This window comes from Oryza glaberrima, chromosome 9, assembly GCF_000147395.1.
Source record: "Oryza glaberrima chromosome 9, OglaRS2, whole genome shotgun sequence".
Lineage (NCBI taxonomy): Eukaryota > Viridiplantae > Streptophyta > Magnoliopsida > Poales > Poaceae > Oryza > Oryza glaberrima.
The window spans coordinates 5,544,896-5,566,396 of record NC_068334.1 but is presented as its reverse complement, the minus strand read 5'-3'; the positions used below and the strand labels follow the sequence as shown (position 1 = coordinate 5,566,396).

General features: G+C 41.5%; 1 pseudogene; it reads left to right on the top strand.

Annotated features, from left to right (window-relative positions):
- The first annotated feature begins 10,295 nt into the window (after positions 1 to 10,295).
- Positions 10,296 to 16,064, top strand: LOC127784699 (uncharacterized; annotated as a pseudogene).
- The last annotated feature ends 5,437 nt before the right edge of the window (positions 16,065 to 21,501 follow it).

The following is a 21,501-nucleotide window of genomic DNA, read 5'->3' as shown; positions in this document are numbered from 1 at the left end:
AGGTTATACTCACTAGTTAGAATGTATAGAAACTTCTGCTGTGTATTAATTAGCTTAGGTGAGTACCTATTATTGTAAAACCCTTAGTATTGTAAGACTTTAACGTATGCAATGAAGAACCAGTTATATTGTATGTATCAATATTCACTGATCCAGGGATTGATACATTAATCTCAGTCGGATCCAAATTGTTAGTTTTGGGCTCCGACAGTAGCGGTGCGGAGGGCCGGCCGGCGGGGAGGGGAGGCGGCGCGGCGGCGGGCAGCGGCGCGGAGGGCCGCGGCGGCGGCGTGGCGTCGGGCAGCGCCGCAGGGGCCGGCCGGCGGGGAGGGGAGGCGGCGCGGCGGCGCAGCGGGGCCGCGTGGCGGTGGCCGGTCGGCCGGCGTGGAGGCTAGGCGGCATCGGCCGGCCGGCTCCTCTGTTGTTTTTTTTTAAGAATTTGTTATTTATTGAAGGATCATGTGATGAATTTGATTTGTCTGTGATGTGTACTTATGATGTATTTGTGATGAATTTTGTAGAAACTTGTAATGTAATTTGATTTGTGTGTAATTTTTTTTAGGATTTGTGATGTAATTTTTTAGAACTTTAAAATTTGTGATGTGGACTTGGGATCTTACTTTGATTTGGGATATGCATACCACCTATATTCGGGAGAAAATAAAAAAGGATATGCATACCACCCAGATTTGGGAGAAAATAAAAAAGGAAAAAAACCCTGGCTATCATCTTTAGTTCCGATTGGTAACACCAACCGGGACTAAAGATATCCTATATGACTAAAGATCCATCTTTAGTCCCGGTTATCTTTAGTCCCGGTTATTTCAACCGGGACTAAAGATGGGCATCTTTAGTCTCGGATTGCTACTCCCGGTTGGAAACCCGAGACTAAAGGGGTTCCCAAACGGGAGTAAAAAGGGTTTCTCTACCTGTGATCTTGCCTTCTTCGGATTGCATGATAAACGGTTTATAATTGAGCATCTTTCCCATCTTTGAGGAAGTACCATGAGTTACGAGGTACTATGAGGTACCAATCTAATCAAACGTTGATTTAGCAGGAGTATGATCGGACTAACAAAAATAAGGTCTCCTCTCTTCGTCGTCCGTGCCGGCTAGGGAGGTCACGCATCGAGGCTGCCGCCGCCATCGCGCATCCAGTCCGTCGCCGTCGTCGCCCATCGAGGCCGCTGCCGTCGTCCCCCTCGAGCCCGCTGCCATGCCGCTGCTCTCCCGACGATTTTTTCCTCTCGTGAAATAGGAAAGGACAGAAATACCCTCCCACCCATGGTACCGCTTTAATGAGGTGTAGTACCATGAGGTACGGATAATTTCTGACCGTTGGATGATGCCAGATCAATGGTCAGGATTTGGTACTGCACAATCTCAAGGACATCTCAAGGACAGTAAAAAACCTCTTAATTACTGTGCAGTTGTTGGCCACCACCTTGAAAATCCTTGGCAACCTTTCTTACCTCACCAGTGCTTTCTTCTTGTGTCTCGTCACAGCTCAGCCTCATCAGTGATGCCGTGAGGTTGTGGCCCTGCTACCATCATCCTTGCTCCACCTACAAGACCAGGAGATGGCTAGCGATGAGAGAGAACTCGCTGGCAAGAAACAGATCTCATCAGCTGGGTACGACCCGAACCGTTGTCGGCCACAGATCGCTCGTTGTCACGTCTTGGTCGCAAAGAACATATCCAACCATCACTAGGTGCTAGATCCGGCCAAGGAGACGTCGTCGCTGTTGACTTGAGGACCACCACTTGCCCACCCCTCTGGCGGTGACGAGTATGGAAAGCTAGAGCCAACCACTTACACAAGCACCTAAATACTACTCCCTCCGTTTCACAGCACAAGTCATTCTAGCATTTCTCACATTTATATTGATATTAATGAATCTAGATAGATATATATGTCTAGATTTATTAACATCAATATGAATATAAGAAATGCTAGAATTACTTAATTACATCGTGAAACGGAGGAATTAGCATCTAGCTCATCTGTCTATGCTATGTTTGTGTTTTATATAAGTTAGGAGTAATTATTGTACTTATTAGTTTTTAACAAGGAAGGTATCTCGCGCATTCGCGCGGGCATGTATCATAGGCTATGTTTGAAACGTTATAATGACATAATATAAACAGGAGAACATTTCCGGAATATAAATCGGAAAGGAAGCCTGCACAGATGCACATCTTTTTTTTATTAAGTAAAAGAAATGCTAAAAGAAATCATACATCACTATATACACGGTAAAGGAATGTAAATTATCTACAATAATAAAAAAATATTTTTTTCTTTAAAATAGATGGTAGGTTTTAATATATTACTAATGTGATAGGAATGTCCCTCAGATTAAATAAAAATCCCTTTGTCCTGGTCGATTTGTGGTAGAGAATAGACAATATTTGTATATGAAGTTAGTAATAAGTACTTCTCAAATTTTAATGGAGTACATATAATATTATGTTTTTCAAATGATTGGGGTTAATCATTTGACACTACTTTAAAAAAATATAGCTAAAGAGATTTACCACCACAGAAATATGCAAAATACCATATCATTATTTACATTTTGATAAAGATTTATACTTTAGCGCCAGATTTATTTCCACCATATGTTGTTTATAGCTATTGGAGACACATTTACTAATTCTAAGAATGTACTTATTTTCACAAACTTATTTACACTAACTAATTCGCTAGGGTGCACTTACAGTTGGGTTCAGTGGTGTATAACATTCATCCATCAATTATACCCACTACATTTGAATTTCTATCAACTATAAAAAATATAATATAAATAGTTTTATTCGTATTTTACTGGATTGTTCATGTTCTGTCAATACTACTTGACAAAGAAAATACATAATTCTCGTGATGAGCTAAGGGGTTGTATCGTAGCAAAAAAAGGGTTTAAAATCTTATTTATATTATTTTTTTACATCATCAATCATGTATGCCTCTGACTCCTCAAATACCAATAAAAAAGTTTTGAAAATTTCAGATACTTTTAGAATCCCAATCGCACCCAAAATAAACCTAAAAAGATTCACTTAAAAACCAAAGCTAAATTCTGTTGTTTTTTATAGCAAAACCACTTGCTAAAATTTAATTTAATTTTTCTCATCTATCTATTATTTGTTTTTCTCACACCTCAAATAAGAAAAAAAAAGTTTTGAAAAATTCCAAATACTTGAGACTCTCAATATCTCCCAAAATTAAATAAACCTAAACAGATGTACTTAAAAACAATGCTAGGTTTTGTTATTTTAATTTTACATATGTGATTCAAATTAACGTTGTACATTTGTCAAGTGATATTCGACACCATAAAATATGATATGAAATTATTTGAAACATTATTATCACATTAACTATTACATGTTGGCGTCATTTGTCATGATATATTTAGCACTACAATATAACCATCATAATTCATCAATGGTTTATTTAATTTAATGAATGCTTTGATAATTTATCTATCAGAGATTAAGTTTAGCTGTGCATATTTGTGTAATATTATTTTTAATAAAATCGTAGTTTAATCATTAGTGCCGACACATCAGTCTCGGCACTAATGATTTTTCCTGATTAGTATTTCTTTCCGATTCTACTATGTACTGTGCATATTTCTTTTATTTTTTTGCTTTATATATTTTCAATCATATACGCACGTTATGTTTTTCCGGGATAGAGATTAGCAGCATGGGATTTTTAATAGGTCTAATCCAATGTTTAAAATAACGGGCTGGGTCAACCAATTTCAGTGAAAATAGACGGTCGGATGCTTTTCTTTTTTTTCTTTGAATTTCTAGGATTTCTACAATTTATTAGAGCGCCAGGTGATAACGTAAGAGTTTTTGTAGGACCTTTAACATACTTTTAGTATATAATAGATTTTTAGGGTTTCGCTATCAGAGCTACGTAGCGGCGTAAGAGTGTTTGCAGAAAGTCTAATATACTTATTGAGTATACAATAGATAGATTATGGATCTTAATTTAACTAAATATATATATTTATATCTGTGAAGTAATATATTTTGTCTTTATATCGTAGAAAATCATATTTTAAATACCATCGATTTTTATAGATGTGTGTTTTTTGTTCTTTTTTTATGTACTTGCGTATGGTTTTTTTTTCTTCCAGCGAACATTAGTAAAGTTTTGTTGTTGTGTTTCCAATCATGTATATATATACGGAAGAACAGCATTAGCGTTTGTATCCTATCAAATCGTATGTACGGCACAACGATTGTAGCGCTTGTATGTTATAAACATGAGGAAATATTATTTTTTAATAATAGATCTAATCTAATGGTGTAAATTTAATGGTGTAGGACCACGTGGCGCTCCTACAAACGTTCTCAAGCCACCACGTGGTGAGATTAGGTAGTGCCATGTGGCGACTTTGGAGCATTCGTAGGAGCGCCACGTGGTGGCTTGAGAACGTTTGTAGCAAGTTTAATGGACTTTTAGTATATAATAGATAACATGACATTTTTTTTCAAACATAATCCAGAATGCCATAAAGAATATTACATATAGATAAAAACCAACAAAACATATAATCATATAAATATATATAATTTTTTGGATAAATGAAGGATTGACACTTATTGCAAATCCAATGATCACAATGAACTATATCCATTGTACCCAACAAGATGTAGTACAAACAATCTTGGTAGTTGCACAAAATGTATTTGTCATTACTTCTTGCACAAAATGTATATAATGTATTCGTGGGAGCTAATTGCTTCATCATAAAAGTTCAGCTTATTACATAGCTCTCCTACTTGTTTATATCTTATGATAATATGATCCGCGATATGAGTTCATGAATAATTTCCGTAGTGGGTGTTATTTGACCATTGCTTTTTTCTCATGTTTGCATTTTTTTTATTTAATCTGTCCCTAAAGACTAGCAATTTTGTAAGTTTTTGGAAATTGCTTTGATAGATGAAATCAGCGGGCCTCCATTACATTCCATGGTAGAGTAGGTAAGTAGTCAGTTGGCCCCACAATAATAGTTTGTATTGAGGTGAGAAGGATAATCCTTATATTAGTTACATCTTTGTTGCACCTGCTGATCAGTTAATATTTTTAGTTCAGTTTGACCTTATCTAGATAGGATAGAGTGTAGTTTGATATGCTGAGTATTTTGTGTGAATTTTGGAGTGTAGTTTGATATGCTGAGTATTTTGTGCGAAATGTAAGTATATATACTGTGAAGCCAAGGTTTATGGCAAAAGAGGCTAGTGTTGGAAGTGGTATGTATAGACAGCTTAGAGTAGTCCAATGATCTCTAAAATTGTGTTGAGCGCCCATCACTTAACCATACTTGTGATCTATATAACTAGTTCTATTTCTCATGGAGATTGATGTTCTTGATGAGTTTCGCCTTTGATTTTTTTTACCACATCACATAAAACCCTTTTTTAGTCAATCTATAGCTTTAATACTATTCTAACGTCTTTACAGATGTCATAAAGTGATTTAAAATTATAGACACCTTAAATTAAAATTACTTATTTATTATCGGCTTGAGAGAAGTTATATCTTCTATTTTATTTACTAAGACTCTTGATTCCATACTTTTTTTTTAAACTCATGCTTACGAAATATGTGCTATTTATTCTTTTGTTAGGAGCAACACTTTTATTTTCGTTATTAAAGGTATATAATCAATATCTATAACAAGGATTCTTTTTATAAGTGATGTTGATTTAAAACAAGGATTCTTCTTAAAAGTGATATTGATCTAAAACAAGGATTCTTCTTAGAAGTGATATTGATCTAAAAAATATAAACATGACTAGGATTCCTGATCTTCACATTGCTACTGAACAAGGTTCTATAAGACCTTATTTATTTAGTTCTATATTAATCCTTAAATATGTCATATGTCAAAATAAGTCCTATATCTGTTTATAAATTTATTTTTCGTGTCTTAAAAGTATTTTAGGACACGAATACAGCTTGTTACATTTGAAGTGCCAATAAAATGTGTTGAGATCTTTTTTTTCTTGTCACTATACCCTTGTTTAGATATATTACCTGGAATATTCCGGTAATAATTCAACATGGAAATAAAAAATGTTTGTCAATTTCCTTTTTTTTCACCTATATCTCTTTTGATCATTTCTATGCATTATATATATTTGATTTGTTATTCATGTCATTTAAGAATGCATTGATAGAGAATGTATGGTTAGAGCTAAAGAAAATTATGCTTTTTGGTAAGAAGACCGTGCTCTTACATCACTTCTGCATACTCATGTAGATATTTGGGACTACTCATTTATTTTATGAGACTCTTTACGGGTAGCCAGGCTGAAATTTTCTGTTATTTCAGCAGAATTTGTAGCTGTCAACGATCGGCCACACGTTGCGGTCTCTGAAGACGCCAGCCGCTCATGCATCATTTCTCGCACGCTGCGCGTGCATCTCCAAGCTTAGGCTGCATTTGCCCTAAGCTCGTTTTGTGTTTACTCCCTCACTTCCATATTCTTTCTTAGTTGTATCGGTAAAAAATCTCTGATTATCCTCTTTTACTTTTTGACTTTGGGACGAGTGATTCATATAAGTATACAGAGGACAACATTTTTCATGTGAACTACTATTATGCCTAAATAATATAATTATTTTTATGTTTTGACCACAAAAGAGACACATTTCAGTGCTTGGACAGACAAAAACATAACCTTATTCAAATGTAACTAAAAATTGCCATCAGTCGTAAATGGGATGTTTATGCTTTCAACAAAACACAAGTTCTTAATATATCTGCAGAGAAGTTTCATCATCTGTCTCCATAAGTATTAAATTTCTCCAGATGATCTCTACAACTCTAATGTGCTTATAGAGTTGTTTAACAAATTAAGCATCCCATATCCATTTGACTGACAATCTCCTTAAAAATCTACAGGAGTTCAATCCACAATAGCATTAAGACTTTATATGCACCCAGTCTCTTAACAAAGTTCACACGTCATAAAAATCATATTACAACCCCATCGGAATTTCTGAAATTCCTGTTAACTTTACCAAAATGGGAAATCATTTAGCAAATGACCAACAGCCCTGAGAACAAGCCAAGCATCAGTAACTGAAAAAACAACACGAATTCCTGGCGCTCCAAGATTAATTCAAAACTGAACTCTCTTCAAGCTCCAACTCGACAAAATGTACACTAGTACTAGTACTAGGCAAAATACCTGCTAGCTGGAAAATAAACTAACAAAACTAAGTACATTTCATCGCTAATAGCCCTGACAAAAAATTATTTTAACAAAACTATTTTAGGAGGTTACAAAACACACCAATTAATTGCAAATCTAAGGGCTTAAGAAGACAATACACAGAATTATGCTAGATGAAATTTTAAAAAAGAAATCTCCAAGAGGTAGTCAAAGACTTCACTGAGAAATGATTTCTTAGTGAAATTTACAAATAAGAAAACTGCATGCAGCCGACATGCCTGCTAATTCCCGGTAAGACGCACCGTTGGAGTTGGACGATCCCACCTAAAACATAATTTTAAAAACCGAAAAAAACAAAAAATAAAATAACAAACATGACAAAACCACTTATTTTGAACTAACAATTATACACCCTCCTCTCTCTCTCCCCCTGCTCAAAGAAAAAAGTAATATACACTGCTGGACGGTCCCACCTAAAAAAACTAATTAATTCACAAAACCGCTTATTTTGAATTAACAAATGGGAAGCACAAAACCACTTTTTTTTTGGAAAAAAATAAAAACTGGCGAAAACAAAATACAAAAGTACAAAATATAAACTACTTCATTAATATGTAAAAAAAATTCTTACAAAAATAAAAACAAATATGACAAAATACAAAACCGAACACAGACTATAACCTAAATAATATGGTTTCGTAGTTGCTATGATAACTATAGCCTAAATATTCAGTGGGATCTATGTGTCAAAAATAGAACTAACAACCTACGAAAAGAATCATGCTATGATTTAGTGCCTAATGGTGTATAGCCATGATGACAAAGAAATTGACAAGTCACTGATGTATTACTACAAAACAAATATATCACTGAAGAAGAGATGATTGGGCAACCTTGGATTTTCCGGGGGGGGGGGGGGGGGGGGTGGGGGGTGGGGGCTCCGCTGTCGAGCCCCCTCAAGTGGGGATCTCGCTGCAATAAGAGCCCAACGACGTTTAAAAAAAGAGAGGGGGAAAGAGGAAAAGTTTGAGCGAAAAGAAATGACGGAACCGGAAAGAAGAAATCATACCTGCGGGGAGGGCGTTTGAAGGTCCACTCCGGGGGCTCAATGAAGCTCCCCCGGCATGGCTGCGTCTCCCCTATCTTCTGGAGCCTCTTTTTCTTCTGCTTCGGCTCAGCTGCGGCGGGGCGTCAGTGGCTGGACGGTGGCCGATCGGCTACGCGCTCAGCGCCGCCACCGCGCTGGGGGGGGGGGGGGGGGGCAGGCGGCCCGTACCTAGAGGCCTTCCGCTTCCCCTTCGGGTCGATACCAGGGCCTCTGCCAGCCCCGTGGCTTGGGCCAGTCACCCTGGAGCTACCACCACCGCCGCCGCCAGAGCCGCCGGCCTGACCGCCGCCGGAGCCGCCGGCCTGACCGCCGCCCGCGCCCGCACTGCTGCTCCCGGCGCCATCGCCGCGACCACCCCCTGCGGCCGCCCTGTGACCCCGGCCCCTAGCCGTCCCGACCGCCATCATCATGGCCAGGATGTTGTCCCGATCGTGGTCGCTGCAGAGGGGAAGGATTCCATCGGGGATCAAGGTCAGGTCGACGGTGTCTAGGCTCAACACCCGACGAACCACCATCCTCGCGTCCTCCTCACTCCAGTCCCAACGCTGGCCCACGTGGGTGCGCATCGGGTCGTTGTACCCAGTGTACTTCCACGCGCCGCGGGGCCGCTCCTAAAGAGGCGCGATGCGGCGGCGGAAGTAGTCGCCAAACACCACCGCCACCATCAGGCCCCGGCTCCGCAAGCCCCTGAGACGGTCCCAGACTGCATAATACTCCTCACCCAGCTCCGCGACCGCTTGCCAGCCCGCGGATCACTCAGGCTGGCCGGTGGGGAGCTGGAGGCGGTGGTGGTCAGGCAGCGCGGTGTAGAACCAGTCCTTCTTCCAGTTGTCCCATTTCTTGCGGAGGTGGCTCTCGATATACTGCCCCATCACCCCTGCTAGGGGCTGGAAGTAGCACCCCCCCACCACCACCGCGGGCTGCTGCAACTGTGGGACGAAGAAGAACTGGAACAGCCGCATGGACAGCCTCACCCCGACAAACACCTCGCACAGGTGCACGAAGATGGCCAGGATCATCACGGCGTTGGGGGCGAGGTGCAAGGTGTGGATCTCGTAAAAATCCAGAACCTCATGGAAAAAGCTGTAGAAGGGCGGGATCAGCCCCACCATGGTGAAGGACAAGAGGTGCACGGACCGCTCCGGGTACTGCGGGCATGGCCGCGACTCCCCCGCCCTCACGACAGTGCCCTCCAGCAATGTTACGCAATATATCACTCCTATACTATCCAACATGGTATCAGAGCGGGCGACCTAGAGCCGCCGCTCACGCTTCCGCCACCGTCGCCCTCGGGAGGGTTCCAATCTCCCGAGGGCGGTCACCAATTTTTTTTTCGTCTTCTATCATCGCTGTCGTCGTCGTCTTGGAGAGATCGATCTCCACGACCGTTCTTTGTCGACTCTAGCCGTCGTCAAGCAGCAGCAACAGATTGCATCTCCTCTGTCGGCCTCCGTGTGCGGTGCTCTCGTATCGCCGTCAGGCTGCCCGTCGTCAACTTCATCCTCAGCGTCCGCGCTGCTCCGCCGGCCTAACTGACGCGGCCCTGCCGTCGTCATCGCCTCCACTGGCCGACGATCACGCCCCGATGGACAGACAGACGGCGACCGCGCAGCGGCGGAGGAGGCGGCGGCCGGCGAGGATGGCTCGACGATGACTCGACAAGGACCATGACAGCGGCGTGGCCACACTGACCGGTAGATCCATGCTGCGAGATTATTGCTGCTAATTCTTGACTCGATGTCGATGACGACGACACGAAGAAGAACGCGGCCGCCGAGGAGACCGAGATCGATCCCTCTCAGCGACAAATGAAGACGGAGACGAACGACGACCGGCCATATAGGATATTGAATCCTCCATGGCGATGGTAAGACAAGGAGAAAAAAAATTGGTGGCCATCCCCGGGAGATCAGAACCCTCCCGGGGGCGACGGCGACGGAAGCATGAGAGAGGCGAATAGATCGCCCGCTCTGATACCATGTTGGATAGTATAAGAGAGATATACTGCGTAACGTGGGACGATTGTATTGAGCCTCAGGGGGACCGGTATGTATAGGAGTACATGAGGAGAAGATAAGGAAGGAATCCACACAAATCAATCCTATCCTAATACATCTCTAACTACCATATTCTCTAACAGTAGCAACAGGGCAGCACAACAAATCAATCCATGTGTGTACCACGGCACAAAGGTGCCGCCCAAAACCAAGGCCGCCGAGCTTGACGTCGTCGTGCTCTCGGTGGCGGATCCAGAAAATTGATTCGTTGGTGTCATAACGTGTCTATTGGTGCCATAGTATACTAATTATGTTTAGATCATGGTGTTATAAGTTATAATACATGGATAAGCAGTTTCGCTATAGGTTTTACGAAAAGTCGCCAGTGTCGCCTGACACCGGTCATTGCACTATAGATCCGCCCCGGTGCTCTCCCCTGCGCTGGAGCCCCACGGCACCATGCGAGTCATGCGCCGCGCCCGGATCGTCGGAACCATGCTGCCTGGAGCTCTACCACGGCAAGCTCGCCATCATGCCGCTCTCCTCCAAGATGGAATTCTGCGAGTTCTGCGTCGCCTGTGCCAGGAACCGCAGCAAGCTAGACGTCAAACCGCGCGTCGCGGCTGCATCCGAGCCTGACGCCGCCGCCGAGGAGAAGTTGCGGAGGGGTGCCATTGCCAAGGGAGCTATTCCAGCCGGCGCTGATGAGTCGTGGCACACTGCCTGCTGCCCTGCTGGGTCCGACGAGCTGAAGACGCAGGCCACCCACGCCGTGGAGTGCCTGTACGTACTGGAGAGCCGCGGAGACCATGGACACGCACTCGCTGCTCGCCGCCAAGAGCCTCGTTGTAACATCCTGAAAATTCTCAATATAAAAATCACTAAAATTTTGAACTTTTTAAAACTTTTGCATCATGCTGGTTGTTATGATTGCTATTGCTTGCCAAACCATAAATGATCACAAAGAAAGTAAAGAAAAGATCTAAATTTAAGCAATAGATATAATTTACGAGAATATATTTAATCCTACAAATAATTATGCACAAGATATTAAAATCAAATAAAAGAAAAGTTATTATTAACCTATTTTATCAAATATTAAAATATTTGAATAATGTAGGTGGGTGCCATAATATGAGTACACATGAAATGATGATCATTCAAATAAACTGTGCTCTCTCTATATATAATAGAATTATGGGAGTATTTAATTCGATATGTAGATCGATATTGCACCAAGTTCCTAATTGCATTTAGGGATTGAAATTTAATATATTAAACCCCTCCATATAAAATAAACTAACATATAAATAAATTGAGCTAATGTGCTAATGTGTTAATAATGGTCTCATTAGGAAATTATAGAATCTTTAATAAAACTTAAATTTGGACCATATTTATTTGAATATAAATTTCGATGAAATAACTTAGACGCGGTTTATTTTTACTTTATGACAAAATTAGTGGTAACAGTATATTTTTCCTAATTGCAAAGTACCCTCTAAAATCAGAAATAGTTGGCTAGCACTGTTCATTAGCCCCTAGGTGTTCGATTTGGTTTCTAGCCATCCCAGCTCTCTTTCTCTCCACTGCTGCGCCGCCCTAGCCGGCCTCGAGCCCCGCCCGCACGGGCGCTGTCGCCCTCGAGCCCTGCGCGCCATCATGTCGTCCTCGAGCCCCGTGCACCGTCCGTCGCGTCGACCATTAAGCCACCCTTCCCACACCCTATAAATACCCCCCCTCCCATCTCCCTTCCTCCCCACACCATCTTGGCTGCCATCACACGGCCCCAAGAGCCCCCACGAGCTCGTCCACCCCTCTCTGCCTTTTCTACTCCCTCCATAAACATTTCGTCGAACACCTTGTGGGCGTGCTGCATCTTCCTCTCTACTCCGCCACCGCGACATTGAGCATCACCATCCCACCGTCTCTCGGTAAGTCCTCACTCCCATGACCCCTCCTAATCCTCTAGGAACTATCTCCACCATCTATGTCGTTGATTAGGACCATAACCATGCCGAGCCCGAGCTCCGAAGCTCTGCTCATGGAGGTCACTGTGGACAAGCCATCCCGGAGCTCCTCTTCTCCATCTAGTTAATAAAATGGAATCCCCATACCCTTTAGACACTCCCACGTCCATCAATTTGGTCAGAAACCCTCTCTATCGCCCTAGCCCCGAAAACTCCCGAGCTCGGAACCATGGCGGTCCTTGGCTTAGCCGCCTGTCCACAAGCCGCCATAAGCCGTGGCCGCCGGCGGGTGGTTGCTGGAGCTCCTTCGCGTCGCCCCTGGCCGTCGCTGAGCCGCCCTCGCCCCGTCCTGGCCACGCCGCTCGGAGCTGCCCGCGCCCGCTGCGTCTCGGCGCGAGGAAGAAGACGACGGGAAAAGAAAGAACGAGAGAGAGAGAGAGCAGCCGGGCCCACCTGTCAATGGTTCATAGGATTTGCTTTAGAAAAATAATCCGGTAGGAAAGCAAATACAATCCTAAACCCCACATGTCAGTCACTTGGAGTTTTGGATAAAGTTTAGGAATAAAAATAATGAATTAGGAACAGTACCTTTTTACAATTTCTCGGATTTATTCAAATTTGAATCTTTAAACTAGCGTAACTTATTCGTTTTAGCTCCGATTCGAGTGAAACTTAAACCTAAATTCATATAAATTCATAAGCTTTCTAATGGTATATAATTCACTATTTAATAAAATATATTTATATTTATAAAATAATTAATATCAAGATGATGCATAATAGTTAACTTAAAAATATGCTAATAAATAAAATTGATATTGTACTATAAAGTAGATGTCAAATAATTGTCTTTAACACGCTTTCTCACTGTAAAACCTATGTAAACTAATTAGGAGCATTGTTTCAAATTAATTAAAGCATAGGAAATACTAGTGCCATTTATTAATATATGTCAATATATAATTATACTCATGACGTCCAAATTGTATAAATAATGTTTAGCCTCATACTTTGTGACTAAAAGTTAAACACACGTAGATGAGTCTTTAACTTGTTTATGAGAGATAATAACAGAGCTAGTGTGACTAAAATCACCCGCACGAAATTAATTAACGGCATTTCCTATACAGTAGTATATGTTTAGGTTGGAAATCGACCCTTAAGTTGTATAGACAGTAACTCACTCATAAATCCACTTAAAATCACATGTACTGTGTAGCTCGTAGTAAATAGAAACTATTCAAATAAATGATTCAATATTAAGATATTGTGCACACACCTATACTGTACATCCCATTATAACTATACGGTATAGTATTAATTTGCTTGTTGCATATATTAAATTAGAGGGACTATATGACAAACATGTATATACATAAATACTAGTTATAAATCTTGACCTCATATAATTATAATTATAGTTCAACTGTAAATTAGGATTATTTATTGTAAAATTATGTGATGGGATAATCTGTAATCATAATATGATTAACCTAAACAACTTTAACATACAAAGCATAGATAATTATTAACCTTTTATAATTTATTGTGACAAGTAAAATATGTTCATAATTAGAGTAAAGCCTCTATCAATTAAATAATAATACAAATGATTCATTATTTGATTGATCCTAAATCCATCTAACAATAGAACCTCTGGTATGTAACCGTGCTATTTAGATAGATGCATATATACCCATAATCCTTCCATAGCCATTTGATAGACTAAACCACCGATTAGCCAAATATATATGTATACCATAAATGCTATGTTGGTTAACTCCTAAATAGACCACGATGACAATAGAAAGATTAAGAAACTTTAGCCCTTAGCATGATTGGAATCCATTAGCAAACACGAATAGTACATTTTGTTGTGCATATTTGATTGTTGTTTGAATATTGGTTTTTCTCGCGTATTATAGACCTTGTGTATCGGTTAGTCGTGAGGCAACGTCTGCAATTTCCAGGAGGTGAAGGTTGATCAAGATTATATCAATAATAAGGATTATCCTGAGGAGGCAAGTCATCACTATTCCTTGAACATGTTGATCCCAATTGCGAAATTATTTTGTTTACAAATAAAATTTCATGCAATGATAAACATCCTATTTGTGAATATGCCATGCCTTGATTATTGTTTACTCTTATTCCCTTGTAACCATGATTACGTATGAGTCCCTAGTCAACTATAACAAATGCTTAGAAATGCTACTCTAGAATCATGCATACTCATATTTATCAAAATGCTTTATGCTTGGGCAATTACCTTGGGGAAGGCAATTGAGATACGGCATGTGGAGACATGAGCGCCACATTGCCATGATATTGATGACATGATTTGTGAAAGGAAAATATAGTTAAACAACTGTTTTCGACTGGGGCGGCTGGAGGATTTGGGTGGTGTCCGGAAAAGGCTAGTGCCGTCCCTGGTCAGTTAAGGACCGAGCCATGAAGTTAAGCATGAAATGACCCCCGTACAACCGCACTTCTCGTATGGGTATAGACCTAGCGGAGTAGATAGCTGAGCGGAGGGAGTATCCATGCGTAGTGGTCTTCTTTTAGGTGTGTGATGCGGCAAGCAGTCTGCTGGCGGATGCCCGGTTCAGATGGCCAGGTGGATGGCGGATGCCCGTTCCGGATGGTCAGAGGCTGGCTTGGCAATACTACATGAGGATACCCATAAGAGAACAATCATGATGGACTGGGTTCAACGACAAGAAGCAACGTAGGAATGTGTGTGTTTTTCCCTTCCCGGGAGCGCCAGAACTCCTCTCACTACTAGAAACGTATGACGCCTAGAGTGCATGAGGGCTAAAGTTCATGGAGCGGGTGCTGCCAATGCGGGGTTATCGAAAAGCTTTGCCGTGATGCGTCTCATGTGTTGGGACGAGGCTCATGTGTTGGCAGTCGCGGAGTGCGGGTAAAGTGTACATCCACTACAGTGTGAGTAAACCAAATCTATTCGAATAGCCGTGCTCGCGGTTATTGAGCACCGGGACGTGTATTACACTTGGCTAGACTCTAAATTCTTAACTTGTGTGGGATGGGATATTGCATGATGATTTTTATGCTGTTGGAGCCACTTCCTGAGAGGCGGGAAGGTGGACGTCCTCAGAAAACCATGACGACTCAATGGCGGGAAGCTATCCTTGGGATCACAATGGATGGTGGACAGAACCGTCGTTGTTTAATGTGGACACTGGTACTAAAATTTGATCAGTCTATGCTAGGTCTTAGGCTTGTGAAAAGAATTACAAAACTTGCTTTGTGCAAAAGAACCATAGCCATTCCTTGAATACCCTCTATCATATGCATTGTTGTTGTGGTGGCTTGCTGAGTACGGTTGGTACGCACCCTTGCTATTTATATATCTTTTAGGAGAGTGTTGAAGAGAAGCCCTTGTCGGTACGCTTGCGTATCCAACAAGATGATCGGAGTGCGGTCTTGTTTTAGGTCTCGTTCCCCAGTCGACTGCTTGTGGCATGTTAACCGGGCCCTTATATTATTTTGTCTTCCGCTGTTGTTCTCTGATAGTTGTTGGCCTACCTGGCCCTAATGTAAGTATTTAACTGTTATAGCCTGAATTCATTCGTGATATGTTGTGATCCAACTGTGTATGTGTGTACCAACTACTGATCCAGGGATTGGTACGGATAAACACAGAAGATTTCCGATTTCCAAAATCGGGGGTCTACACTCGTCCGGTTGTCCCAGATGACGGAGGGGCCGATCCCTGAGCCGTCCTTCACCGGCGGCGTCAAGACGAACATGGCGTAGCAGCCGTAGCTGGAGCGGCAGGGTTCACAATTCCGACGAAAACCGGTCGAATTCCGCGAAATTTCGACGTTTCGACACGGCTTGGAATTAAGTTTCGATTGAAATTTCAAAGGTTAAACAATATATTTGGTCGAAATTTAGTCGAAATTTATCAAAAACCGTGATACTGATAGGACTCGAAATTTAGTGGTCAAGCTATAATGTAAACCCGTCTGGAGGCTATGAGGGCCAACATTCTTAGCACCAAGAACTGAACTGAGCGCAATTGAATTAGTCGTCAGTATTCAGGAATTTGGTCAGACAACCACCCAAACCGGCAAACCATCCGCCCAACGAGCAGATCGAAACACTCCAACCGGATCCATCCAATGCACCTGCCGAGCGGCAGCGCGCTACGCTCGCAGGTCGCGGCAACGTAACAGAGCAAGAACGATGCGTGCGTGTGCGAGCGCGAGAGCAAGTCAACAAAGGAGATGATGGAAGTTCCTGTAACGGCCGATAACTCGCCGGTATCAACTCTCGACGGTGGCTGGAGATTGAAGATGGGCATGATCGACCTTGACTGAAGTCGCGATGGAAGACGATATTAATAGAAAGGGACTGAACAGATTTTCTATCCTCCTATTATGCAGATTTTTTAAGCCATAGGATAAACATCAAATTTAGGGAGTAACTATAATATGACGTTATAATATTAAAAAAAAGTCGGCATATATTTACATTGTAAGTTCGTAATTTTAGTATATTTATGATGTAAGTCATAAAATTACATATGTAATTATAGTGTAAATACGATATAATTAGTAAGCGTGGGATCTAGAAAACACTGCTCAAATGCGAGGAAAAAACGCAGGTGTGTGTTTCGAAATTAAACAGTAAATGTGTGGGACCCATAGAACGCAACAATAAAGTACAAAAGCCCGGTCCATCTCAAAGTCCACAGCCGTGCCTAACTTTTGCTCAATCCAAATGCAGCACGAATTTTAAACATAGATGAATGATCAAAAAAAGTGACAGATTTAGCACCCTATTTTCTGTCAACAGAGCATTAGCAATTCCGTAATAGAAAACCCGACAGCAATGGTATTAGAAAATTGCAATGGCATGTAGCAAGTTTCATGAATAATAATGGTATTTTTCTAAATGGGCAATTTTGTAATGGCATGGATCTAATCAACCCTATTCTCTATGGGCTGGCCCGAGCCTTGGGTCAGTCCTGAGTCCACCCCTATCTGTAGTAGGGCCTGTAGAATCTAAAGTAGTGAAAAAACTAAAGATTTTCACCATTAGATTGCGCCACGTCATCGAAAATACATGGATCGTCTGATTTCCACTTTAGATGAGATGAGCCGTCAGATCCTGCAATCGGCGAAACCTCTTCTAGGTCCTTCCAGAAATCTATTTTGCATGTAAGCGCTTCCACGTCCCTAAAAAAATCACGTTCCCTCGTTCCTGCATCATCTATGCGTCGCTTCTCTGTCCCCAACGCGCCGCCGCCGCAAACCCCCGCACTCCGCCTCCGTAGCGAGCTCGCCTCCGCACCTCCCCACCAAGCCAGCAGCTACCCCCTCCTCCTCCCACTCCTACCCCCAATCTCCACTGAAGCCCCTCGTCGTCTCCCCTCTGCCGCCGTCAATGGCATCAGGTATAGGGAGGAGGATGAGGATACAGTGGCGGTGGAGATGGGGATGGCGAGATGTAGCTCCAGGTGCTGCTTTTGCCTCCACCGGCCCTCCCGCCGGCAACAGGACCACATGAACGCCCTACGCTCACCGCCCTAGACGCCGCCGCCGTCGTGGCCTTTCGCTCCCAAATTCCCAATGTTGCCGCTGATGCGTTTCCGGCGGCGATTGGGGTGGATCCCAACATGAGTGGTGATTGCGATGTCCTCTCACCCGATGGGTTTTCACAGGTGATGAGAATCATTCACAAAAAATATTTACTCCTTTTGATCTTTCTCCTGTAATTTCAATGCTTTTGAGATTGAACATTTTCTACGCTTCCGCCAGAGTTGTTTCCATCTTCCAATATACCAGCACCATAGCTTTCAATAGTTGGTCCTAGGAGATTACGAACATTTTAGCTGACCAATGTATGCTTAATTAATTAGGAAACGTATCCCATGATAATGGATATAGGAAAAACCGAAAAAAGTAAAGAAAATGAGTGCCATGTAAAATATGAAGTAAAACTACAGAAAATATTTGATTTGAGTTCTTTATAAGATTTGACACTTTATTTTGGATGCACGGCAGCAAACTGTTAGAATACCGCTTAATGCTTTGATCGACATTGCACTTCGAAAAGATAAGGTATATCTAAAATCCAGATATAGTCAGAATGCCTATAAAACAGTGAAATTCCAAATGTAGTTGCTGAGGATGCTTTCCATGATTAGTGACAAAATTTTATTGGTAAAGAAAAGAAGCCCATAAGTCGGCAAGGTACCTATGAGATATAACCCATTGCATTTTTGTTTGTATTGAACTTACAATTAGGCATCCATGTCTTGCAGGTGTTTGATAATTCATGGTATAGGAATTCATCCGGAAGCACCTTGACAATAAGCCCATCGTCGAACTGCTATAGTGTGCAACTGCAGTGCTTATATTTATCTTTTCTTAGGGCAAAAGATAATCTCTGACATTGAAGTACTATGTTGCATTCTTACTTTACTGTAATTTAAACCATGCTAATTTATATCATAACAAAATTTGAACCAGACAATAAGTCATTGAGCTCCTCAGTATCTAATCGTTTTGGCACCAAACTGAGAAGTCTGAAGTAGCCAATAAGATTAACTGATGTGGCAAATCGTAGTGCTCTATGCCTCCTAGATTCGAGGTTTTGTGCTTCAACTTATGATATTATGTTAAATGACTTATGTTACCATATTTGGAAAAGGTTGATCCGATAAATTTTTGTAGTGATGTGTTTAGAGCACTTAACCTGGAAGCTCAACCCCCACTATGTAAGGTCTGGTGGTCTAATTCTTTCCAACTATTAAGCCATGTTAAAGATAAACATAATAAATAATCCCCCATTTATTTGTCCACTGTTTAGCACAAGGCATAATCCCTCATTTCCTGGTTGAATTCGTGGAATATCACATCTTCATGTGAGTGTTGTGGCCTAAGAAGTTCTATGGTTTTCATAAATTTAAAATCTAAGATAGAATCTCATTATCATATATTATGATCCATATATACATGGGTTTTATACAGGCATCTAAAGTCGCGCAACGCGCGACAAATTGGCTAGTATGCATGAACAAAACTCACATATCAAAGGTGGATAAGCATAAGTTGATAAGCCACATAGATAATAGAGTCTGGGCATTCAAGAACAGTCCTACCTAATTAACAAACCTAATACGACCTGTAACACATTATAAAACTACAACTCTAGACACATCTATAATATATCACATCTCATATTTGAACTATTTATTTTGAATGGAATAGGAAGCATATGTTTATATGCCCCCCACCCCACAAAATCTGTCAAGTCTAGCACATTTATGCGAAACGGCTAAAACGCGATCAGTCGCCCCCCCCCCCCCCCCCCCCCCCCGGCGGCGAGGCACGTGGCGCGCGCGGAGGGGGCCGCGCGGCGGGCGCATGCGTAGGGGTGGGGCCCGCCGGTTTTTTCCTCTTATTTTTGGTTTTTCTTTCTGGTTTTTTTTTTCTTTTCGGTTTTTTAGCATACACGTATACGTATAAAAAGTTTGTATACGTGTATACAAACTTTGTATACGTCGTAGATAAAGTTTATATACGTGCAGTATATAAAGTTTGTATACGTGTATACGAATATACATGATGTTTTTTTTAGTTTTTTTATTTTTTAATATGTATGTATATAAAGTTTGTACACGTTGTATATAAAGTCTGTATACATCACATACAAAGTTTATACACGTTGTATACAAAGTTTGTACACATCGTACACAAAGTTTGTATGTGTGTATTTTTTATACATAAAAAATATATATTTTATATAGTAGTAATACTAGTACTAATAGTAATAATAGTAGTGTAGTAGTACTAGTAGTAGAGTAGTACTGTAGGTGGTCGCGTGGCCCCCCCCCCCCCCCCCCCCCCCCCCCCGGGGCGCGCAGTTATGTAGCGCCAGTGGCAGTGGGAGTAGCATATGTTTGCAATTCCGGTTTTCAAATTTTGTTCAGGATATGCCTTTCTTCACGTGGGGTTAATAGATGAGGAGACGAGACGGAAAACAGTGTAGGAGACGGAAAAATGGAAAATTTTCAACCGGGCTCGATCACCATGGTGGTCCTGAGCCAAAAAGGCCAAGCAAGGAAAGGCCCATCCCGTCCGGCCCAGTGGCTGTTATTGGGTCCGTACAGGACAGGGGCAGAAAACAATTAGGCTAGAATAAAACCAAGCCGTTTCAATTCATACCAAACAAGAGAAGCCTTGCAATTAGAATTGGCGCCTATCGAGAACAAAATAGGCTTTTCCCTCTTATTTATTGTTTTTACTGGTGCATGCATGCAAACCTGGAACATTATATCTTTTATTACACGACATGCATACGCAGTTACCCACATACACCACTTGTTCCTTTGTAATCGCACATCCTTGATTTCACTAAAGTTATGTTTGTATGTGTGTAATATTTGTAGGTATCGGAATTTGAACTTAGTTTAATGAGTGGAGTTATGCATCCATAATTCCACTACATACTATTGGTGTTTCCCTAATATGGAGCATTACTTTGATCACCTCTAATCTATTGGCCAGACAAATACAGTAGTATTTATAGAGGAAGAAATTAATATTGAACTATACTATACATTTAGGGAAGTACATATGTGTACATATATATGTGCATCTCTCTGAACGCTAGCTATCTTTTTCAAAAGTCATGCATCTCGTTAAGACACCAACCGACTAATCATTGACGCTAAGAACCCGCTGTAAAATCTACCAACGAAAAACTAATGAAGAAAAAATAAAGAGTAAAATGTACTTCCCTAATTGATCCTGGTGGTAATTAACACCAACGCATTCATGTCTTACATGGACGAACTAAAGTTTTCTTAGACACATGCATGTTTTTCTTGAAAGAAGAATTGAAAATATATATTATTTTTGATGATTTTGCAATGGAAGACTAGCCAATATAGTTCTTGAAGTTTTGATTTGGGATCAATTTAATGCCTAACTTCTTATATTATCAATGAGTCCTTATAGTTTATCGTACGGCACAATATAGTCCTTGGCCCTAGTTAACTCATGACGTGAATACGCCATGTCATCCTCTCATGTAAAATTTACCACTACTACGAGAATAATTTTCGCGTGCAGTCAAAACCGGTTTCGCGTGCGGGTGGGCGGCCAGCACGCACCCAAGGGTATGCAAAAATCAGATTTTCGCGTGCTGGTACTTATGTCGCCCGCACGAAAAAACAAAA